We start from the raw sequence: 21,496 nt of genomic DNA, 5'->3' as shown, positions 1-21,496 counted from the left end.
AGCAGCCTACAGTGTGTGGCCGTTGTCAGGTTGCCTGTGTTGAATAGTCAGATTGTCATTCTTCTCGGTCAAAACAATGAGCTTCTTCAACCACCAATACTGCCAGTTGGTATTGTGTAACCTGACTCCATGGTCAAGATAGCTAAAAAACAAACTTAATTTTATTTTACCCAGCTTTAAGTCTTTAATTAGTGTAACATAATGCTCTCACAGCAACTGCTCAAAAGCCTCTACATTCACATGAGGCTACTGTATTAAATTTGCACTAACTCACCCAAGCTGTAGGCCTGTGCAAACTTGGTGTTGTTCTTGTGATTTCACAGTCAATGCAGTACAGTAGATATTAATGTGGTGGGGGTTCAGAAATGGGCATAAATACATTTCACAAAGTAGAAATCTACAAAATGGTGTTTGAAATAATAATAATAAAATAATACATTGAAAATATTGCCTATTTGTCGTGGTGATGATTCTTGAGGTGATTTAATAAGACTGTCCAATCACTTTAACAGGCAGCCACAATACCAAACCCCTAACAACATTTGATAATATACCAGTAAATTCTTATTAATTGTCATGCTCATAAAAAGAGAGAAAACAAATCAGATTTGCATCTGAGAGACCAAATCTCATCATAGGGCTCCTTAGTATGAAAAAGGTTGGGAATGATCTACAGCAACACAATGCCATGTCGTTCCTTTTATGATTATAGTGGCGTTTATTGATAGTATTGTGTTACATAGGAGTTGGTAGGAAAATAACAGGCGATTGTAATCAATTAACAGGTGATTAACAGGTCAAGTGACATCATCGGAATAGGCTTGGAGTTGTGAGGAGCCGAAAGGGTACAGGGGGAGTAGGGGAGTAACTATCTTGAAATCCCATAGTCTTTGGGGACAACGTGACGTCAGGTTGTAGCAAATCTCCCATTCATTTGAGGGCAAAGAAAAGCAGTGTTCCACCCATAGAGGGCGCTTATGCCAGGTATGCTGCTGAAAAATGATACAAATGGTAGAATGGCAACAGTTTGCTCTCAATGACCAGCATTCTTCACACATCACCCCCAAAGTCATATATATTGGTTAAAAGCTGAAAAAAAGTGTTTTGGGGGTTAGTTACACTTTAAGTTGAACTTTACGGACTTTGATTCAAGACCTAAACAGTGTATAGAAAACTGGAAAATCCTGCCCCTCTCCATGATTGGCCATATAAACTCTGGTTTCTCTTCTCAGGTTCCTTTCTTTGTCAAAATCTTCCCATCTTTCTCACATCAGCTTTTTTTAAGGAACTGGATTCCGTAATTCTGTCCTACATCTGGAATTATAAGAAGCACAGAAGTTCGAAAATTCACTTGCAAAAACCCAAGTCTGAGGGAGGGCTGGCCTTACCAGTATTTAGGCACTACTACTGGGCTGCCAATGTTAGGGCTCTGATGTACTGGCGACAAGGGACTCCGGGTAACTTGGCTTCCGGGGCCCCCCTGTGGTTGAAAATGGAGGCCAGCTCCATTGTTAACTCTTCCTTGCCAGCCATGCTATTTGCTAAGAATCCTGGGACCCTAGAAAATTTAAATTTAAGTTATGTCATGAAAAACTCTGTTATAATTCTAAACCAAGTCAGGAGTGTTTTGAGTCAACCAGATGTTTCTGTCCACACGCCAATTTGTTTCAATCACTCTTTTTTGGCTCCATGGTCAGACAGAAATGACCATGACTGGAGTGAGAAGGGGATAGTTGCCATCAAAAACCTATATGTAGATGGCCATTTTGCATCATTTGATCTACTGAAGAGGAAGTTCGAGTTGCCTGGCACGAACTGGCTCAGATTCCTGCAAGTCAGAAATTATGTTCGATCAAAGATTCACACCTTTGAAGAACTCCCAAATTAACATGCTTTTTTCTGTGTATTGTTGAGTGCTCCTCACTCCAAGCATCTTACTGTATCTCTAGATTTGTATGTCTGTTTAACATCTGCAACACGACCTCTACCGAGAGGATTAGGGAAGCATGGCAGGGGGAACTTGGTATTGATTTATCTGATATTATATGGGAGAGGAGTCTGGTCTGTCTGTGGTACAACTCTGCTCAGTTAATAGTAGACACCAGCTGATCCAATTTAAGGTTGCTCACCATCTTCACTACTCCAAGTATAAATTGCACAGGATCTTTCCTCCTGTCTTGCGAGTCACCACTGTGACTGGTATCAGATGTCAGAGGGCACACTATGCCTTCTGGTTCTCCCCTTCATTAACGGGATTCTGGGCCAAAATATTTGGCCTACAAAATAACCCTACAGCCGGAGGCAGAACTCGCCATCTTCAGCTGCTTGGAGTCCTATCTGAAGTTCCCTACAGCTGTGCAACAATCTCTGACACTGGGGATAACTGTCGTTGAAAGACTCATTCTGAAGGAATGGAAGTCCTCCTCTTCACCTTCTTTTCAGGGGTGGCTGATGGACATGATCTCCGTTATACAGATGGAGAGACTCAGGTCCCTGAGAACCAACTCACTTAGAAGGTTCTCGGCTATCTGGGACCCGTTTTTGGCCTACTTTGACGAGGTTAAGAATGACTAGTGACTGAGGTTAGGGGTAACAGATGGCTTGTGCGGGATCCCATACACATTATTTCTTACAAATACATAAGCACCTTATGCGGCTGGTAGTACCACGTTGTACTGTTGAATGTTGATGGGGGGGGGGGGGGGGTTTCTTCCTCCCTTTCTTTCCCTGTGTCTGAGCCTGTTTGTCTTGTTCGTTTACTGTTCTATAAAAATGAAAATAAAATATTGGAAAAAAAGAACAGGAGGTGCAGGTTTGGTTCAGCGACATTGTGTCATCTCTTTTATGTTTGAACTGTTGAATGTTATGAACTGGTGTTCCAATTATTTTGGCCAGTGAGTGTAGATACCCTTTAACAGAAAATGAATTCCCTACTACCACACCGAATATAAAGCAAATGCCTCAAATCAGTCTGATTCAGCCACTAGATGGCAGGCAATCACCATCATGTTTCTGCAAAAATTCTATGCATGCAGTCATTGACATTACAAAACGAAGCAGAGGATAGGCTGACAGACACAGACAGATTCAGAGTGGCACACACACACACACACACACTGTGTATCATTACTTTGAGACAAGACTATACTGTATGACAGTTCTTTCTAAGATACAGAGGGTCTCAACTGTCAATTAGTTAAATTCACAATGAAAGTCGATCTTCATCTCTCAACAGTTGCAAGAGTCTGAACCGAATGGCTCTTGAACCAAACTGCTTGATGTTTCCCTCAGTAAAAAAACAACGTCTGGAGGACATATGGGCATGCTTGCATACACACACACAGACACACACACACACAGACAGACAGACACACACACACACACACAGGTATGTTGGTTGGTTATAGCATCACACGAAGAGCAAAACCTGACGAACTTTTGATCCTAACAAGCGCAAATTCGCAATATGTAGCAGCGACCACATACTGTATGCGAATATCCGAAAATGCAGGATGGGAGGGGCACCCTACACTCACTTCCTCTGCCACCATGTGTTTAAAATACAGGATGGGAGGGGCACCCTACACTGCCTCTGCCACCATGCTTTTAAAATGCAGGATGGGAGGGGCACCCTACTCTGCCTCTGCCACCATGCATTTAAAATGCAGGATGGGAGGGGCACCCTACTCTGCCTCTGCCACCATGCATTTAAAATGCAGGATGGGAGGGGCACCCTACACTGCCTCTGCCACCATGCTTTTAAAATGCAGGATGGGAGGGGCACCCTACTCTGCCTCTGCCACCATGCTTTTAAAATGCAGGATGGGAGGGGCACCCTACTCTGCCTCTGCCACCATGCATTTAAAATACAGGATGGGAGGGGCACCCTACTCTGCCTCTGCCACCATGCGTTTAAAATCCAGGATGGGAGGGGCACCCTACACTGCCTCTGCCACCATGCATTTAAAATGCAGGATGGGAGGGGCACCCTACACTGCCTCTGCCACCATGCTTTTAAAATGCAGGATGGGAGGGGCACCCTACTCTGCCTCTGCCACCATGCATTTAAAATCCAGGATGGGAGGGGCACCCTACACTGCCTCTGCCACCATGCATTTAAAATGCAGGATGGGAGGGGCACCCTACTCTGCCTCTGCCACCATGCGTTTAAAATCCAGGATGGGAGGGGCACCCTACTCTGCCTCTGCCACCATGCATTTAAAATGCAGGATGGGAGGGGCACCCTACACTGCCTCTGCCACCATGTGTTTAAAATGCAGGATAAGAGGGGCACCCTACACTGCCTCTGCCACCATGTGTTTAAAATGCAGGATGGGAGGGGCACCCTACTCTGCCTCTGCCACCATGCATTTAAAATGCAGGATAAGAGGGGCACCCTACTCTGCCTCTGCCACCATGCATTTAAAATGCAGGATGGGAGGGACACCCTACTCTGCCTCTGCCACCATGTGTTTAAAATGCAGGATGGGAGGGGCACCCTACTCTGCCTCTGCCACCATGTGTTTAAAATGCAGGATAAGAGGGGCACCCTACTCTGCCTCTGCCACCATGCATTTAAAATGCAGGATAAGAGGGGCACCCTACACTGCCTCTGCCACCATGTGTTTAAAATGCAGGATAAGAGGGGCACCCTACACTGCCTCTGCCACCATGCTTTTAAAATGCAGGATGGGAGGGGCACCCTACACTGCCTCTGCCACCATGCTTTTAAAATGCAGGATGGGAGGGGCACCCTACACTGCCTCTGCCACCATGCTTTTAAAATGCAGGATGGGAGGGGCACCCTACACTGCCTCTGCCACCATGCATTTAAAATGCAGGATAAGAGGGGCACCCTACTCTGCCTCTGCCACCATGTGTTTAAAATACAGGATAAGAGGGGCACCCTACACTGCCTCTGCCACCATGCATTTAAAATGCAGGATAAGAGGGGCACCCTACACTGCCTCTGCCACCATGTGTTTAAAATGCAGGATGGGAAGAAATGATGTTCGATCCAGGATTTGCACCCTTGAAGTGCTCCCAAATGAACATGCTTTCTTCGATGTATTGCTAAGCCTTCCTCACTCCAAACATCTCATTTCTAGATTTGTATGTGTGTTTGACAACTGCACTACAGCCTCTACCGAGAGGATTAGAGAAGCGTGGCAGGGGGAACTTGGCATCTGACATTATATGGGACAGAAGTCTGTCTGTGATACAACTCTGCTCAGTTAATAGTAGACACCAACTGATCCAATTCAAAGTCACTCACCGTCTTCACTATTCTAACCATCAGTTGCACAAGATTTACCCGTCTTGTCTTACCACTGTGTAACAGGTGTCATGTATCGGAGGGCACTCTGTCTCACGCTTTCTGGTTCTGCCCTTTACTGACTGGATTCTGGGCCAAAGTATTTAACTTGTACTCTAAGACATACAAAATAACCCTTCAGCCGGAGGCAGAACTCGCCATCTTCGGCTGCTCGGAGTCCTCTTTGGACTTCCCTACAGCTGTGCAACAATCTCTGACACAGGGGACAATCGTCGCCAAGAAACTCATTCTGCAAGATTGGAAGTCCCCCTCTCCACCCTCTTTTCAGCAGTGGTTGGCAGATATGATTTCTGTTATATGGATGGAGAGACTCAGGTTCGTGAGGACCAACTCACTTAAGAGATTTCTAGTTGTTTGTGACCCGTTTCTGGCCTACCTCGACGAGGTTAGGGGGTGGCGAGTGATTCGCCCGGTTGGTCTCCCATAGACCCCCTTGTGCAGGATCCCATGCATAACATTTATTTATTTATTTTTATTTTTATATTTTCATTGTTCTTGTAAAAAGTGAAAAATATGATCGTTTGATTATGTACCAATGGGGACTGTACTCTGCCCTGCAATAAAAAATATTCTTACAAAATGCAGGATGGGAGGGGCACCCTACTCTGCCTCTGCCACCAATACCATGCGTTTCGAAATTTGCCCACACGCCCCCTTTTTGCCAGTTTGCGTGAACACAAAAACACACCTTCACACAAACACACAACCTCCATGCCAAAGTTCAGCCTCGTAGGGCAAAAGCTGTGCAGTGGTGAACTTTTTGTGGACCAACCGAGTACCGACACACTGACCTATAGAGCTGCTGGTCGCAGCTAAGAAGATGAATGAAGAATATAATTTAATTGTACGACCACGCCACTGAAAGAAAGAAATATAAATGTGCAAGCATAGCCTACATCCTCTGTGGTTTTTAGTTTAATTTTACATTTTTTCAAATAGTACACAGTACTGTAAAACTGTGTGTGTGTGTGTGTGTGTGTGTGTGTGTGTGTGTGTGTGTGTGTGTGCGTGCGTGTGTGTGTGTGTGTGTGTGTGTGTGTTAGAGTGCAGTCCCTCCCCTCTCTCTGTCCCCTGAGTTCTGACACTATTTCAATTACTCTGTGGCCTTTTGTGCCTGGAGGAGGGTGTGTGTGTGTGCCTGCCCCAGGACACCCACCTCGCTGCCGCCTTGTGCCCACTGGTCCTCCTGCTCTGGGCTGCCCACAGGATGCCCGCCCCGCTTTGATGCACCCCTCTCATCAACACAGACACACAGTCATACAGACACACAGATAGAGCCAAGATCTCCTCAGAAGATCCGCTCATCTTTTTTAAGTGTGCAGCGCTCAGTCAGCCAAGCCAGCTCAGATGTCTGGAGGCTTCCGCTGAGTGAGATCGAGCTAGTGATGCTGCTGTCACAAGTCATCAAGAAGACTTTTTCATTTAAGAGTTATTCAAAGCTGCAGTGTCAGTGGTTTTGAATGGGCTTCATTCACCCCCGGTGTGATGGAACTTAATCAGCACACTGTCATTATAACTGACTTCTTCTGCCTCTTCAACAACACTCTCTCCAACCCCAACCCTACCGGAGCTGGGATTAAAATAGTGTCCCTAAAACAGTCTGGCCTAACTTTTAGGCTTAGAAAAGTTTTAAAGCCACTGCTTTAGTGAATGTTAATGGTCAGAGATGCAAGCTTGTGACTGGCAGGTTTGCCAGTTCAAATCCCTGAAAAATCGCTGGAAAATGGAAAATAAAATTGTGCTCACCTCTAACTTGACCCTAACTGTGATAAGGTGCTTAACTCCTGTCGAGTCCTGTTGTAGACATCTTAGTCACATGCACACGCACACGCAAACGCACACGCACATGCACACGCGCGCACACACACACACACACACACACCACAGTTAAAAAAGGCATACTTATTTAGATGAAAAATAAATGAACAATTTATTTTAATATGTGTTCTTTGTAGGCCATTTATATGTTATTGTTTTTGTACCATTGCATAGCTAGGCCACCCCCCGACCTCCCCAGGGTCATATAGCCTACTGTAGACATGTGCAGACAGTTCAGTGATAATATACAGTGCAACATATAAACATCCCTCTCCTCCCTTTTCTGTGACACAGGGAAAGTCATCAGGAAAACTGACGCACCATCAACCTTGTATGCCCTCCTACAGCTGTGGGCTATTAATACAGCTGTAAGACACACTGTAAAAACATACTATCTATGCCCTCCTACAGCTGTGGGCTATACAGCTGTAAGACACACTGTAAAAACATACTATCTATGCCCTCCTACAGCTGTGGGCTATGCTGTAAGACACACTGTAAAAACATACTATCTATGCCCTCCTACAGCTGTGGGCTATACAGCTGTAAGACACACTGTAAAAACATACTATCTATGCCCTCCTACAGCTGTGGGCTATACAGCTGTAAGACACACTGTAAAAACATACTATCTATGCCCTCCTACAGCTGTGGGCTATACAGCTGTAAGACACACTGTAAAAACATACTATCTATGCCCTCCTACAGCTGTGGGCTATACAGCTGTAAGACACACTGTAAAAACATACTATCTATGCCCTCCTACAGCTGTGGGCTGCACAGCTGTAAGACACACTGTAAAATCATACTATCTATGTGGCATGCAGTGTATTGTCTCACAGATCGATCAGGCTCCGCTGATCTGAATACAAATAAATTTCACCTTGAAGTACATACATTCACGTGACCCCGTGTACCCTGCTGGTCCGGCTGGATGGATTTAAGGTTATTCGCATATCGCCGTTTGGAATTTTTTTCGAACAAAACGTCTAAAATTCAGCCAGGGTTTTCTTTGGGGTTTATTATGGTAATTCACCTTGCCAGGACAAAAGAAAAATCATCCTGGCACCCAGAAATTCAGACTCACCATTCGCTTGATAGGGTCCACCTGCATGGTCCTTGACTTTCATTATACCCACCTTTTTGAGACCTCCAGGAATTTTTTACAAAATTCATGCATTTAAATTTTTTCTGTGAACATCCTGGACCAAATACCTTTACATTTGACCTTAATATCTAACTTTGGAGTTGGTTGAACATTTGGTGGAGTTACAAGGCTTCAAAATACATTGCATAGTTTTCCCATTGGTTTCAATGTTAATTTTGCAAAAAAACATTTTGTTTTCGACTCCCAGGTACTTTCCCCAAAAATAATTATTTTTCTGATCTTACACCTCTCAGCTCGAGTCAACACATCAAATTTGTAGTTTCTATTGTGTTTGCCCCCCCCCCCCCCCCTATTTGCTCAGTGTTGGCACAGCAATCAATTCCATGCAGTTTGACATGAAATAGACAGTACAGTGATCGTCATGGCAACATGTCACATAAGGTTGGAACCCGGATTTTCCGGTGCAAACTACTCATTTGAAGCATTTAGACCGAGATTGATGGAGGAATGAAGCTATTTTGTGTTTTTTGTGAAAATTAGCTGTGAGTAGAAAATGGGCAGTTTCATGTTTTTTTTGTGAAATTTACCTTTTTTGAAAGCTGGCATGCGGCTGGCATTGCTGGAATCAGCGTCGAAAACTGAGTCTAAAACTCTTTACAGGCGTCATGATCTGGCCTTCTGAGGCCTTCCATGGCTTCCCATTTGCCATATGCGCTCTGCACCGAGGCACAGCAAATGGCCGTCATGAGCGTCATCCGTGGATCCCTCGCTCGTCTCGGGTGACAAACATGTGATAGCGGGTGATAACGCGTGTGTTTTGACCCGGATGTCAAAACTCGGTCATGAACAGCATCCGGGTAGTGCCCCAGATGCGCATGCGCGTACTTCTGTGGACTTCCGTGTCAATGAGCCTGAATGTCAATATCCAGCTAGCCGGACCAGCAGGTCCGACGCAGGTAAGAATGCAAATGTGCAATTCTCAAAAGATGAAAGATGGAAGAAAATAATTCCTCCGCGAAAAATGTGACAAATCCAAGGCTATGATAATCCCACCGGGGAAGATCCAGGTGGCATTCATGGGAAGGGGAAAAAAATCATATTTTGCGTTTTCTACTGTAAATTTTATTGTACAGTAAGTACAGTAAACTGGCAATCGAGGGGTTAAAATTCAGAGTAAGCATGAAATGTTGATGAGGTATGAGGGATGAAGTTACCAATGGATAAGAATCAATAAAAAATAATAAATAATTAATGAATTATGAATATCAAAAATAAGTATTAATATCAACATCCATGACCATGACCATGGTCTGACATAGGAAAAAAAATTAGCAGGGTACTTAAGTCAAGAGTCATATAGCTGAATCAGAGTCATATCCCTCCTGTCGTCCTCAGGTCAAAAACGACCCATTCTCAGAGTTTTAACAGCAGTGAAAACATATTAAATATTTTATTTTCTGCATGAAATGTGGTGACTTCTCGTGGAGTGGTCTTACATTATAAAAAGTGAAACATTTACCCCTTTTTATTTATTTTTTATAAAAGCTGTACACCATCATACGTTATTTGTAATAACTATGAAACTATGAAATAAAGTGTTCTAATGAAGTCCACTTATGATTCCTCGACTGTGAGGTAGGAAAACTGTTATTCCCCAACTTATGTGAAAGTTGTTTTTCGTGCAAAATATATTTTTGGGCTATAAATTAAGCAGCTATCAACATCATACTGTTACATTCTTTCGACCCACACCCCATCTCTCCCATCCATTCCTCTATTGAAATGCCTGTTATTCTCTCGTCCCTCGTCTGAAAGCACCATGAATATTGACACAATGCATCAGCCATCACTTTTCCCTGTGGCAGGGGAGGCATAGCAAATGTTTCAATATGCGAATAACTTTCCCCATGCATCTCTTGTCTGAAGAATAACCCTAACTAACCTTCTAGACACAAACACACAGTCACACACACACACACACACACACACACACACACACACACACACACAGAGTCACGCCCCACCCAGGGTGCCTGTGGAGTTCCGGCCGTGGGGCAATTAGCAGTAATGGCAGGAAGCTCGTTAGTGTTATCTGCTGCCATGGCGGCCTCCACTGGCACCCACAGACTCTGGACCAGTCACGTAGAAAGGGCAGGGGGGGCAGTGCCCGGGGCAAATGCCCTAAGGTGGGGAAATTGGGAAGTGCTCCTGAGTCCCACCTACTGTAGGCTACTCACATGTTGTGTCTGTTGAGAATTGTATGAAAATAATATGAATATTTAGCCTATATATATGTGTGTATATATATATATATATATATATATATATATATATATATATATATATATATATATATATATATATATACATACATACATACAGTACATACATACATACACACGCACGCACACACGCACGCGCACGCACACGCACACGCACACGCACACACACACACACACACACACACACACACATATTTACTTAATTTATTTATATGTAATCTCAAACATGATGTTATAATTAAATTATTTATTGGTCAATTAGTTAATTATAACATCACACTGTTTGAGATTAGTTTTGGTGCTGAATGTTTCCTTTCTTCATTTTGAATCAAACTCAATAAGCAACCCACTATTTCAGAAAGATCGGTTGAAAACAGGTAGGGTTTTGGAATGCCAATAATGGATTCTTCTTTCTTAGATTATTTTGGTTAAGTGTCACAGATGAGAAATTCTACACAGAAATCATTCTGGCAGTAGTTCATGCAATTTGTAACCACCAAAAACAATTCCTCAATTCCTCAAGTTTTCTCTGTTGATTTATGCATTTTTCGTAAAAAAAGAAAAGAAAAAAAGAAAAGAAAGCATAATGCACAATCATTTTGCTTAAGAAATGAGGCCCTTGGGTTGGGGTTGGCTGCAGTGAGGATATCTCTATTCTTCCAGTAGCACGCCCCTCTTCCTGTATGCATGACACATAAGGGCTGACGGTGTGTGTGTAGCAGTGGAGGATGTAAGAGGCTGTCGTCAGAGAGGACCAAAAAAGACTCAACAAAATAAACAGCTGAAATCCCTGAATGAGACTCAAACTAGACATCAGTCACGTATGTAGCTTCTAGGTTACTGAATGAGACTCAAACTAGACATCAGTCACGTACAGTAGCTTCTAGGTTACTGAATGAGACTCAAACTAAACATCAGTCATGTACAGTAGCTTCTAGGTTACTGAATGAGACTCAAACTAAACATCAGTCATGTACAGTAGCTTCTAGGTTACTGAATGAGACTCAAACTAAACATCAGTTATGTACAGTAGCTTCTAGGTTACTGAATGAGACTCAAACTAAACATCAGTTATGTACAGTAGCTTCTAGGTTACTGAATGAGACTCAAACTAAACATCAGTTATGTACAGTAGCTTCTAGGTTACTGAATGAGACTCAAACTAAACATCAGTCATGTACAGTAGCTTCTAGGTTACTGAATGAGACAAACTAAACATCAGTCATGTACAGTAGCTTCTAGGTTACTGAATGAGACTCAAACTAAACATCAGTCATGTACAGTAGCTTCTAGGTTAGTGAATGAGACTCAAACTAAACATCAGTTATGTACAGTAGCTTCTAGGTTACTGAATGAGACTCAAACTAAACATCAGTTATGTACAGTAGCTTCTAGGTTAGTGAATGAGACTCAAACTAAACATCAGTCATGTACAGTAGCTTCTAGGTTACTGAATGAGACTCAAACTAAACATCAGTTATGTACAGTAGCTTCTAGGTTAGTGAATGAGACTCAAACTAAACATCAATTATGTACAGTAGCTTCTAGGTTACTGAATGAGACTCAAACTAAACATCAGTTATGTACAGTAGCTTCTAGGTTACTGAATGAGACTCAAACTAGACATCAGTCACGTACAGTAGCTTCTAGGTTACTGAATGAGACTCAAACTAGACATCAGTCACGTACAGTAGCTTCTAGGTTACTGAATGAGACTCAAACTAGACATCAGTCACGTACAGTAGCTTCTAGGTTACTGAATGAGACTCAAACTAAACATCAGTCATGTACAGTAGCTTCTAGGTTACTGAATGAGACTCAAACTAAACATCAGTCATGTACAGTAGCTTCTAGGTTACTGAATGAGACTCAAACTGAACATCAGTCACGTACAGTAGCTTCTAGGTTACTGAATGAGACTCAAACTAGACATCAGTCACGTACAGTAGCTTCTAGGTTACTGAATGAGACTCAAACTGAACATCAGTTATGTACAGTAGCTTCTAGGTTACTGGAGATGCAAGTTTGTGAATGCAAGTTTTTATAATCACTGAACCAGCTGGAAAAAGAGAGGGGATGTCTGCGATGTCACATCCAACTTGACACAAACAAGGTGCTTAACACCTGTTGTTGTAGAGATCTTTTCAGCCAAAGTTAATTCCAAACATACATACACACACCGCAGTTAAACAATGCATAAATATTTTGATGAAAAATATATTTTTTAATTATCATACTTGTTCTTTGTAGGCCATTACATTATCCATATTGTTTTTGTACCATTGTGCATATTGTCTCTGCTTGATGCCCTTCATAGATTTATTCAGATCAGGCCACATATAAACATCCCCCTCCTCCCTTTTCTGTGACACAGGAAAGATTGATCAGGCCCAGATCTGATCTGAATACCTATTATATTTATATGATCCATTTTCCATTGAAGTACGTACATGACTTGTTGATTCATGTATTTTTGGTAGCAGAAACTGTATAATACACCTCCGTTTCCCCCCTTATGAAATGAGGCCCTTGGCTGCAGTTACCATATCTCTTCCTGTACACATGACACTACGCCCGGGGGGGTGACGTGTGCGTAGCGGTGGAGGGCGTAAGAGGGTTGTCGTCAAGGAGGACCACAAAAAGACTAAACAAAATAAACAACCAAAATCCCTGAATGAGGCGCAGACTCAACAGCAGTCACGTACAGTATAGGTATCCATCATGCAAATGCAAACTCAGCAGGAAACAAACAGGCAGACGCACAAAGCACTTTTAACCAAATACATCTATCACAAAGTACTTTACAAAACAAGGATGCACACAAATTGGGAATTTCACATCAGACTAAAATTTGATATCCATTTCTCCAGAGTAGCCTATAATGAAGACCACTTTTTGCTGTGGATTAAAACTAGTATTTGCTCAAGTCTCCCTGTTCTTACATTATATTGTCAAATCCAATGCCAGAGAGAGAGAGAGAGAGAGAGAGATAGAGAGAGAGAGAGAGAGAGAGAGAGAGAGAGAGAGAGAGAGGAAATGTGTTTTCTATGAAATCCCCTTGCAATTACTTCATTACTCTCCAAGGCAGTTGCAAAAATGTGTCTCAGTCAACCCAAAAGGTTAAGATAAGATTTTAAAGTGCTTATCTAGTGTGGCTTACAATCAGGCAGCATGGTGGCCTGGTGGTTACAGATGTTTCCCAAAAGGACTGAATTTAGACAATTGAAGTGCCCCCCCGCCCCCCCCCGCCGATTTTTTATTCCATTTTTATCCCCCATTACTGCTCATTTTAATTCATTTATCCTGGTTGCTGCTCCACCCTCTGTCGATCTGGGGAGAGCCGAAACTGGCTCCATGCTTCCTCCGAGACATGGGCAGTAGCCAGCCGCTTCTTTTCACCTGACAGGGGAAGCTTCACCGGTAGGACATAGCACGTTGGAAGGATCACGCTATTCCAACGAGTTCCCCTCCCTCCAAACAGGCACCCCTAACGACCAGAGGAGACACCACTTCAGCGATCAGGATATTGCATGTTTTGGTGAGGGGTTCCTATATGAAGGAAACCCCCAAGGGGCACGGGGAGAACATGCAAACTCCACACAGAAAGGCCCTTTATGACGACCCCACCTGGGCGGGGGGCACTCGAGAACATGCGGACAGGCACGCACTCCTTCAGCGCTCACAGCTTCCCAGGTGGGAATCGAACCCAGGACCTTCTAGCTGTGAGGCGACAGCGCTTACCACTGCGCCACCGTGACCCCCATTAGAATTTAGACAATTGAAGTGCATTAAAAATCCAACCAAACTCTAGTTGGTGATGTGGGCAATACAAAACAATGGAATTTTTTATCAATTCAATTCAACTTTCAACTTTATTTATTTAATCTCATTTTGATTAAAGCCAGTTTGTGATACAGGACATTCACTATTGAAACCACATTATATGTCATCATTCACCTAGCATGCCAATAATTTCCCAATCTCATCGTAATTAGAGATATCTTAAATTAGCATTTTGGCTTGTCATAATGTAATGGTTATCTTAAATTCCAATTTGCAATATCTCATTAGACTACATTATGACTTGCCAAAATGGTACTTTAAAATGTTGAATTAGTGAGCTCTAGATAGACGGAATGGCAGTTTGTAATAGCTAAATCTGAGTTTCATACTACTTTTAAACTCTAAAAGGTTTGCGTTTGTATTGTTTGTACGTACCGAGACGTGGGGGTCCAATAGGACATGTGAGCCAGGGCCCTGGAGTTGGTAAATCTGACCCTGCCAAAACTGCAGACTATAAAATAAGTCGGCATTTGTTAATCCTATACTTCTAAGTGACCACATTTTAATGCTAACTACAGAAAATGTAAAATTGTATCCACACAGCTAACAAAGTGGAGATTATTAGAGTGAAAATGTGTTCTATCAGCAATAATTGAGTTACCTGCTGTGATTCTTAGAGAAAATTACATAAACCTTCATTCATAGATTCTTGTTATTATTGCTTTCCCAGTTTCTCCCGACAAAGTTACTTTAAAGACAATTGACTGAAAATACAAACCATAGACATCCAGGCAGCCAGCTGTAATGATGTGGGCTAAATGAGGGGCTGCATGTGTTTGGATGAAAACATCCTTTACGGAAATTCTGCCAAAAATGGCAGCCGCTGGCAAACTGCTCGTAGTCTCCTGCAGTGTTTGTATGTCCAGTCATTCACTCATGTGACAGCAGGCAAAATAAACTCCACGTCAAATAAACAGGCCCACATTCTGGTAAATGTCCATTGTTTGTATTGCTGTGCCGGCATGGGGTCAACATCCCCTTCAGTTCAAAATGTCAAAAGAAACTGTAACAGCAGATAACAGGTTGCATATGACGACGACCTCATTACAATAATTTCTAATTTTGAAGTAAATCCAAGTATAGAGTTAAACATTATATCGAAGGTGGAAATGAATAGAGTACCGCAGGGATGACGTATTTTTGTAGTCGGAACGCGGAAGTCCCGGACTTCCGGGTTCTTCACTGTTTCTGCCTATGGGATTTTTGAATGGGTTTTTGGCATGATGCTTCAAATAAGGTCTGTGGGCAACGCAAGCTTATTCAAACGCGAAACTGTGTTCAGTGAGATAATCACACGAGGACCACTTTGATGAGTTTTGAAGCGTAAATGCGAGCCCTAGAAGTAAAAAGCTCATGCTAAGCTATTCCAGAACTACACACAGTGTCGCATAGGCGTCCACGTCACGTCACCACAGCCAAATTCAACCTGTAGTGTTGTTGATGTGTGCGCTGCTGTGCACTGATTACCCCGGGCTGAACCAGGTGAGGGAAAGATCATTTCCGTGTCCGTCCTTTGAAGTGATTACATTATTGACGTATAATATCCCTGTCGACTCAACAGTGTAGTCTCATTAACCGTTTGCTAGCTAGCCGCCCTTTTAACGGCACGTAAAAGCTTCAAAACTCATAAAAGTTGTCCTCATGTGTGAAGATTATCCTGCTGAACACTCGTTCGCGTTTGAATAAGCTTGCGTTAACCACAGACCTCATTTGAAGCATCGCGCCAAAAACCCATTCAAAAATCCCATAGACGAAAACAGTGAAGAACCGGGAGTGTTAGCATCGATGTTTTCCGGACTCATTCCTGCGGCTCTCTATTGCAGTGACCTCTGAATGCAGAGCTGCATACTATAGGAGCAGCTTCCAGGTGCTACAACTCTGCCCTTCCATGGAAAGGGTTTTTGTAGGGGCACGGTGGCACAGTGGTAGCACTGTCGCCTCACAGCTAGAAGGTTCTGGGTTCGATTCCCGCCTGGGATGCTGTGGGTGCTGAGGGTGTGTGCCCCCCATGTCCTCAGTGCCCGTATCTCATCAAAAAGGGCCTTTCTCTGTGGAGTTTGCATGTTCTCCCTGTGCTCCCCTGCGGTTCCTTCCATGCAACATCTATGATGCAGAAGATCGTCATTTGACCAGTGACGACAACATTTTAAGTTGGTACCCAGGCGCTGTACACAAGAAAGCTGCCCACTGCTCCTGGCCTGCCCCCCGGAGGAAGGACAAGCCTGGATGGGATAAATGCAGAGACTGTGTTTCACCACCGTCAGCATGGTCTGTGTGTGGCTGGCTGCATGCGTGTGTTGGGTGTGTTCGTGTTCGTGTTCTTCTTCTTCTAGCCTACTCAACAAATTCAGAGTAAACGATCAAAAATCATAGGAATAACAATTTGTGTTCAAAGCTGGAGTTTCACCTTACTGTAGGTCCAAACTCAGTATCTCAGGTTCAAGCTCAGTGTCCCCCACAGCTGGGAATGGAACTCAGAACCTCTATTCGCCTCTCATGGGAGGTAGCTGCCCTAACAAGGAGGCTAAAATGGGCTTAGCATCTGTCAATAGAGCATCTCTTTAGGTGTTGGTGAGTGAGGTTTTCTCACTGCACAGCACTACCCGGTGTCCACCCGCTATGCCGACCACTCGCAATGCCGACCTTAGGTTTAGGCGTGGGGGGTGGGAGAGGTTAGGTTTTGGGTTAGGGTCTGGGGGAGGTTAGGTTTAGGCGTGGGGGTGGGAGAGGTTAGGTTTTGGGTTAGGGTCTGGGGGAGGTTAGGTTTAGGCATGGGGGCTGGGAGAGGGGAGGTCGGAACAGCGAGAGGTCGGAACAGCGACATGGAACCCACTACCCCGGAATGGGAGGCGGAGACTCTAGCAAGGAGGTGATGAAGATGTATCACTTATAAACCATTTTAAGGTGTGGTCCATTTGATGGGTGGTGACCATGTATGGATGAAGAATGAAATTGAATGAATGAACACTAAAATTTACCTATTAGATAAATTAAAAAGAATAACCTCATAAGCAACTATAATAACCTTAAAGTAATAAGTTGAATGTCCAGAATGAAAACCAAAGTTTATTTAACAATTTGCCAGTTACAGAAACAACATAGTTTTGATCACAGCATTTAACAAATGCACTGGAAAGGCTAGGCATTCCAGGAGGAGAAGCTTTTGCAATGCTTTGCCACATGGTCTGGGGTAGCCTGGGTAAACCCAGCCCCCAGTGACCTGCTCTCAGGCTCACCCTGCTTGACTGGGAACTGAGAGAGCAGGTCACGTGGGGGCTGGGTTTACCTAGGCTAGGTCTGGGGTGCCTCTCCTGAAGCCCTCCATCCAGGCTGGGTCCTTTATACATCTCTACAGTGTCCCAAAATACCAAGCATCTTCTCAGAAAGGCAATGTCAAACACAGTTCTACCGTTACATCGCTAAACTCACCGTGTTCTTGTCATTATAGTATTGCTGTAGTCCTATAGTTTAAGAAATGCTTTTCTAAAGCATTCCTATCGAGAAAAGTAATTGAAGTTGTCCCCCCCCTTGCCCTTCTGTCTATATCTGTCTTTCAACAAAAAGCCTTCATTAGTCCAAGCTTACTTTGTACACAAGCTGATTGCAGGCCAGCCTTCCATCTGCCTTCCTACTATTGTTGTTGCTGATTGTACTTTGAACGTCATGCAGCCCATCTGCAACCAGAGCGGCATCACATGACATCATAGACGATGGACTGATGACCATGGAATGATTGAACAACCACACTCAGACTTTTTAATAATAACTTTTCTTCACTTTATTTTTAGACAGAAGAGTTGTTTCCCAATTTAGCACTTCAATTAAAGACATAACATTTGAGGAAATGGCATCACACATTTGAAATAGCAAATGGATTTGAAGACCCTAACCCTCTTTCCAACGAGAACGGTTCACATTTCCCTCAGTTACTGTACTGGATAAGATGTGAAAAATGATCTAATTACAATTGTGAGCTCTTTAGCACTTAGTTCTCAGACAGTCTCTACCCTTGTTGATGCTGTGTATTTTAACATCGGCTGCTGTAGCTGGATCTGGCAGGGTGGTCCTGGATGTTCAGATGAGAGACTTAATGACGATGCTCATGGTTGTTTAGACTAACGAGCCCTTTGATTAGGGATGTGACGCTGGCTGAAAACTCATCTTTTCAAGAAGTACCTCACGTCTCCCTCGTCCCTCTGAATGACTCAAGAAGTACCTCAGAGTCAGAGTCAATTTATTTACCATTTGCAGTAGAAACTATATTGGAATTGGGGTGCAAGGAGCTTAAAAACATACATAACAAATCACACTGACAAAATATAAAAACACAGATATAGAAAAGTAAAAGATAAAATAGAATAAAAGAGACAAATACACTTGTGAATCATCAGGCTCAGATTTAAAGTGCAAGACAATTAAAGTGCACAAAATAAAGTGCCTATAGAAACTGTATTGCATGGATAGATAGTATAAGACATCTTATACAAATAAAAACAACAGAAAAAAACAGAGCATGGTCTAGGAATTCTAGACAAGTGCATAGATCTAACATTGAAGTTGTGATGGTTCAGACTATGCACTACACTTGGGAAGAAGCTTTTGGCAAAGCAGAAGTCTAGAGCTGTAGAGCTCTTCTAGACTAGAGCCGGCAAGTTGGCACCAGTTTTAAGTTTCTAAATAGAGTAAGCCGCACTACTCTATTTAGGGGTTTGTGCTCCTTGACAGTAAGATTACCAACGCATACAGTAAAGGAACTAATAAGAATGCTCACGTCCCTCAGCCCTCTGAACCACATCACGTCCCTCACCCCCTCTGAACCACATCACGTCCCTCACCCCCTCTGAACCACATCACGTCCCTCACCCCTCTAAACCACATCACGTCCCTCACCCCCTCTGAACCACATCACGTCCCTCAGCCCTCTGAACCACATCACGTCCCTCAGCCCTCTGAACCACATCACGTCCCTCAGCCCTCTGAACCACATCACGTCCCTCAGCCCTCTGAACCACATCATGTCCCTCAGCCCTCTGAACCACATCACGTCCCTCAGCCCTCTGAACCACATCACGTCCCTCAGCCCTCTGAACCACATCACGTCCCTCAGCCCTCTGAACCACATCACGTCCCTCAGCCCTCTGAACCACATCACGTCCCTCAGCCCTCTGAACCACATCACGTCCCTCAGAGGGCGTCCCTCACCCCTCTGAATCACATCACGTCCCTCAGCCCTCTGAACCACATCACGTCCCTCAGCCCTCTGAACCACATCACGTCCCTCAGCCATCTGAACCACATCACGTCCCTCAGCCCTCTGAACCACATCACTTCCCTCAGCCCTCTGAACCACATCACGTCCCTCAGCCATCTGAACCACATCACGTCCCTCAGCCCTCTAAACCACATCACGTCCCTCAGCCCTCTGAACCACATCACGTCCCTCAGCCCTCTGAACCACATCACGTCCCTCAGCCCTCTGAACCACATCACGTCCCTCAGCCCTCTGAACCACATCACTTCCCTCAGCCCTCTGAACCACATCACGTCCCTCAGCCCTCTGAACCACATCACGTCCCTCAGCCCTCTGAACCACATCACTTCCCTCACCCCTCTGAACCACATCACGTCCCTCACCCCTCTGAACCACATCACTTCCCTCACCCCTCTGAACCACATCACGTCCCTCACCCCTCTAAACCACATCACGTCCCTCAGCCCTCTGAACCACATCACGTCCCTCAGCCCTCTGAACCACATCAAGTCCCTCACCCCTCTGAACCACATCACGTCCCTCAGCCCTCTGAACCACATCACGTCCCTCACCCCTCTGAACCACATCACGTCCCTCAGCCCTCTGAACCACATCACGTCCCTCAGCCCTCTGAACCACATCATGTCCCTCAGCCCTCTGAACCACATCACGTCCCTCAGCCCTCTGAACCACATCACGTCCCTCAGCCCTCTGAACCACATCACGTCCCTCAGCCCTCTGAACCACATCCCCTCTCCACTCACTCAAGGCTCTCTTAACCAAATCCCTTCTACTGTATGTCTCCCTTTGCTTGTATTTCTGTTCCTAGTAGCTACTTGGCTCTTACATGATTGTTCTTAACAGGAGTAGTCAGAGCACTATGTCCCTGACCTTTACACTCCTTATTTTTATTTCTTAAGACCTTTCAGGCCTTATTTGTAGCTGCAGTTAAATTTGGCACTCTAAAAATGTAAGCTTATTCTCTTATAAATCATCGATAGAACCATCGATGTTCAGATGAAGGATTTGATGATGGCATGAAGCATGGTTGCTTAAAGGAGGACTTACCCCCTAGATATGTATTAGAAGAGTGATTTGAAAATACCTATGGAAAAAACCAAGAAATGACATATGCTCTTGTCTATACTGGACTCTTTGGCTGTGTTCAAGTCAAGATTCTTTTTCGGAAATCGACGCCATTACAGTTTGCCTACTGCCTCAAAAATAATTTATTTGAGAGGGGCAATATCTTTATAAATATCAACAACTAGCCAACGCTGTTGGTCTGTATGGAAACAGAAAATCTGAAAATGGTTGAAAGTTATATCAATTTGGTAATTCAGTGGCGAACTAGAAATTTAATTATTTTTCTGCATGTATCTCTATGGCAGGGTGTCAAATTACGTTACGAGAGCAAAGTGACATGGGCTCGTTAACAGCAGCACACCCACAATAGGACAAACCTCTCGCTCTGGGGTAACACAATGCGAGATTTCTCCACGTAATTCCCTCGTCTAACTAGAGATAAACCGCGCAATGAAATCCGTTTTTAATTTGCGTTTTGGGGCTTTTCGTGATTCTTGTTGAAAGTTACAACACCTCTGATTTTTCCTCTCAGGGCGCAGGCAGAGCAGGACAGAGCTCTTCGCCTCCTCGGAGCACACACACACAGACAGAGCCAGTTGCTCTGCTCTGCTGACTTTCATTTCCTGAGAAGTTGGCGTTGCTTGTACACAGTGATGATATTATATTAGCCGATATGTTTAGAGAAGCTTTGTCACGTTGTCACGTCGTAGTATAGCGTTATACCTTACATTCCCGCTAAACTGCGACGAGATTTGTTTGCTGAAATGTCAGAC

Source organism: Poromitra crassiceps (genome assembly GCF_964638095.1).
Source record: "Poromitra crassiceps genome assembly, chromosome: 1".
NCBI lineage: Eukaryota > Metazoa > Chordata > Actinopteri > Beryciformes > Melamphaidae > Poromitra > Poromitra crassiceps.
This window is presented reverse-complemented; position numbering follows the sequence as displayed.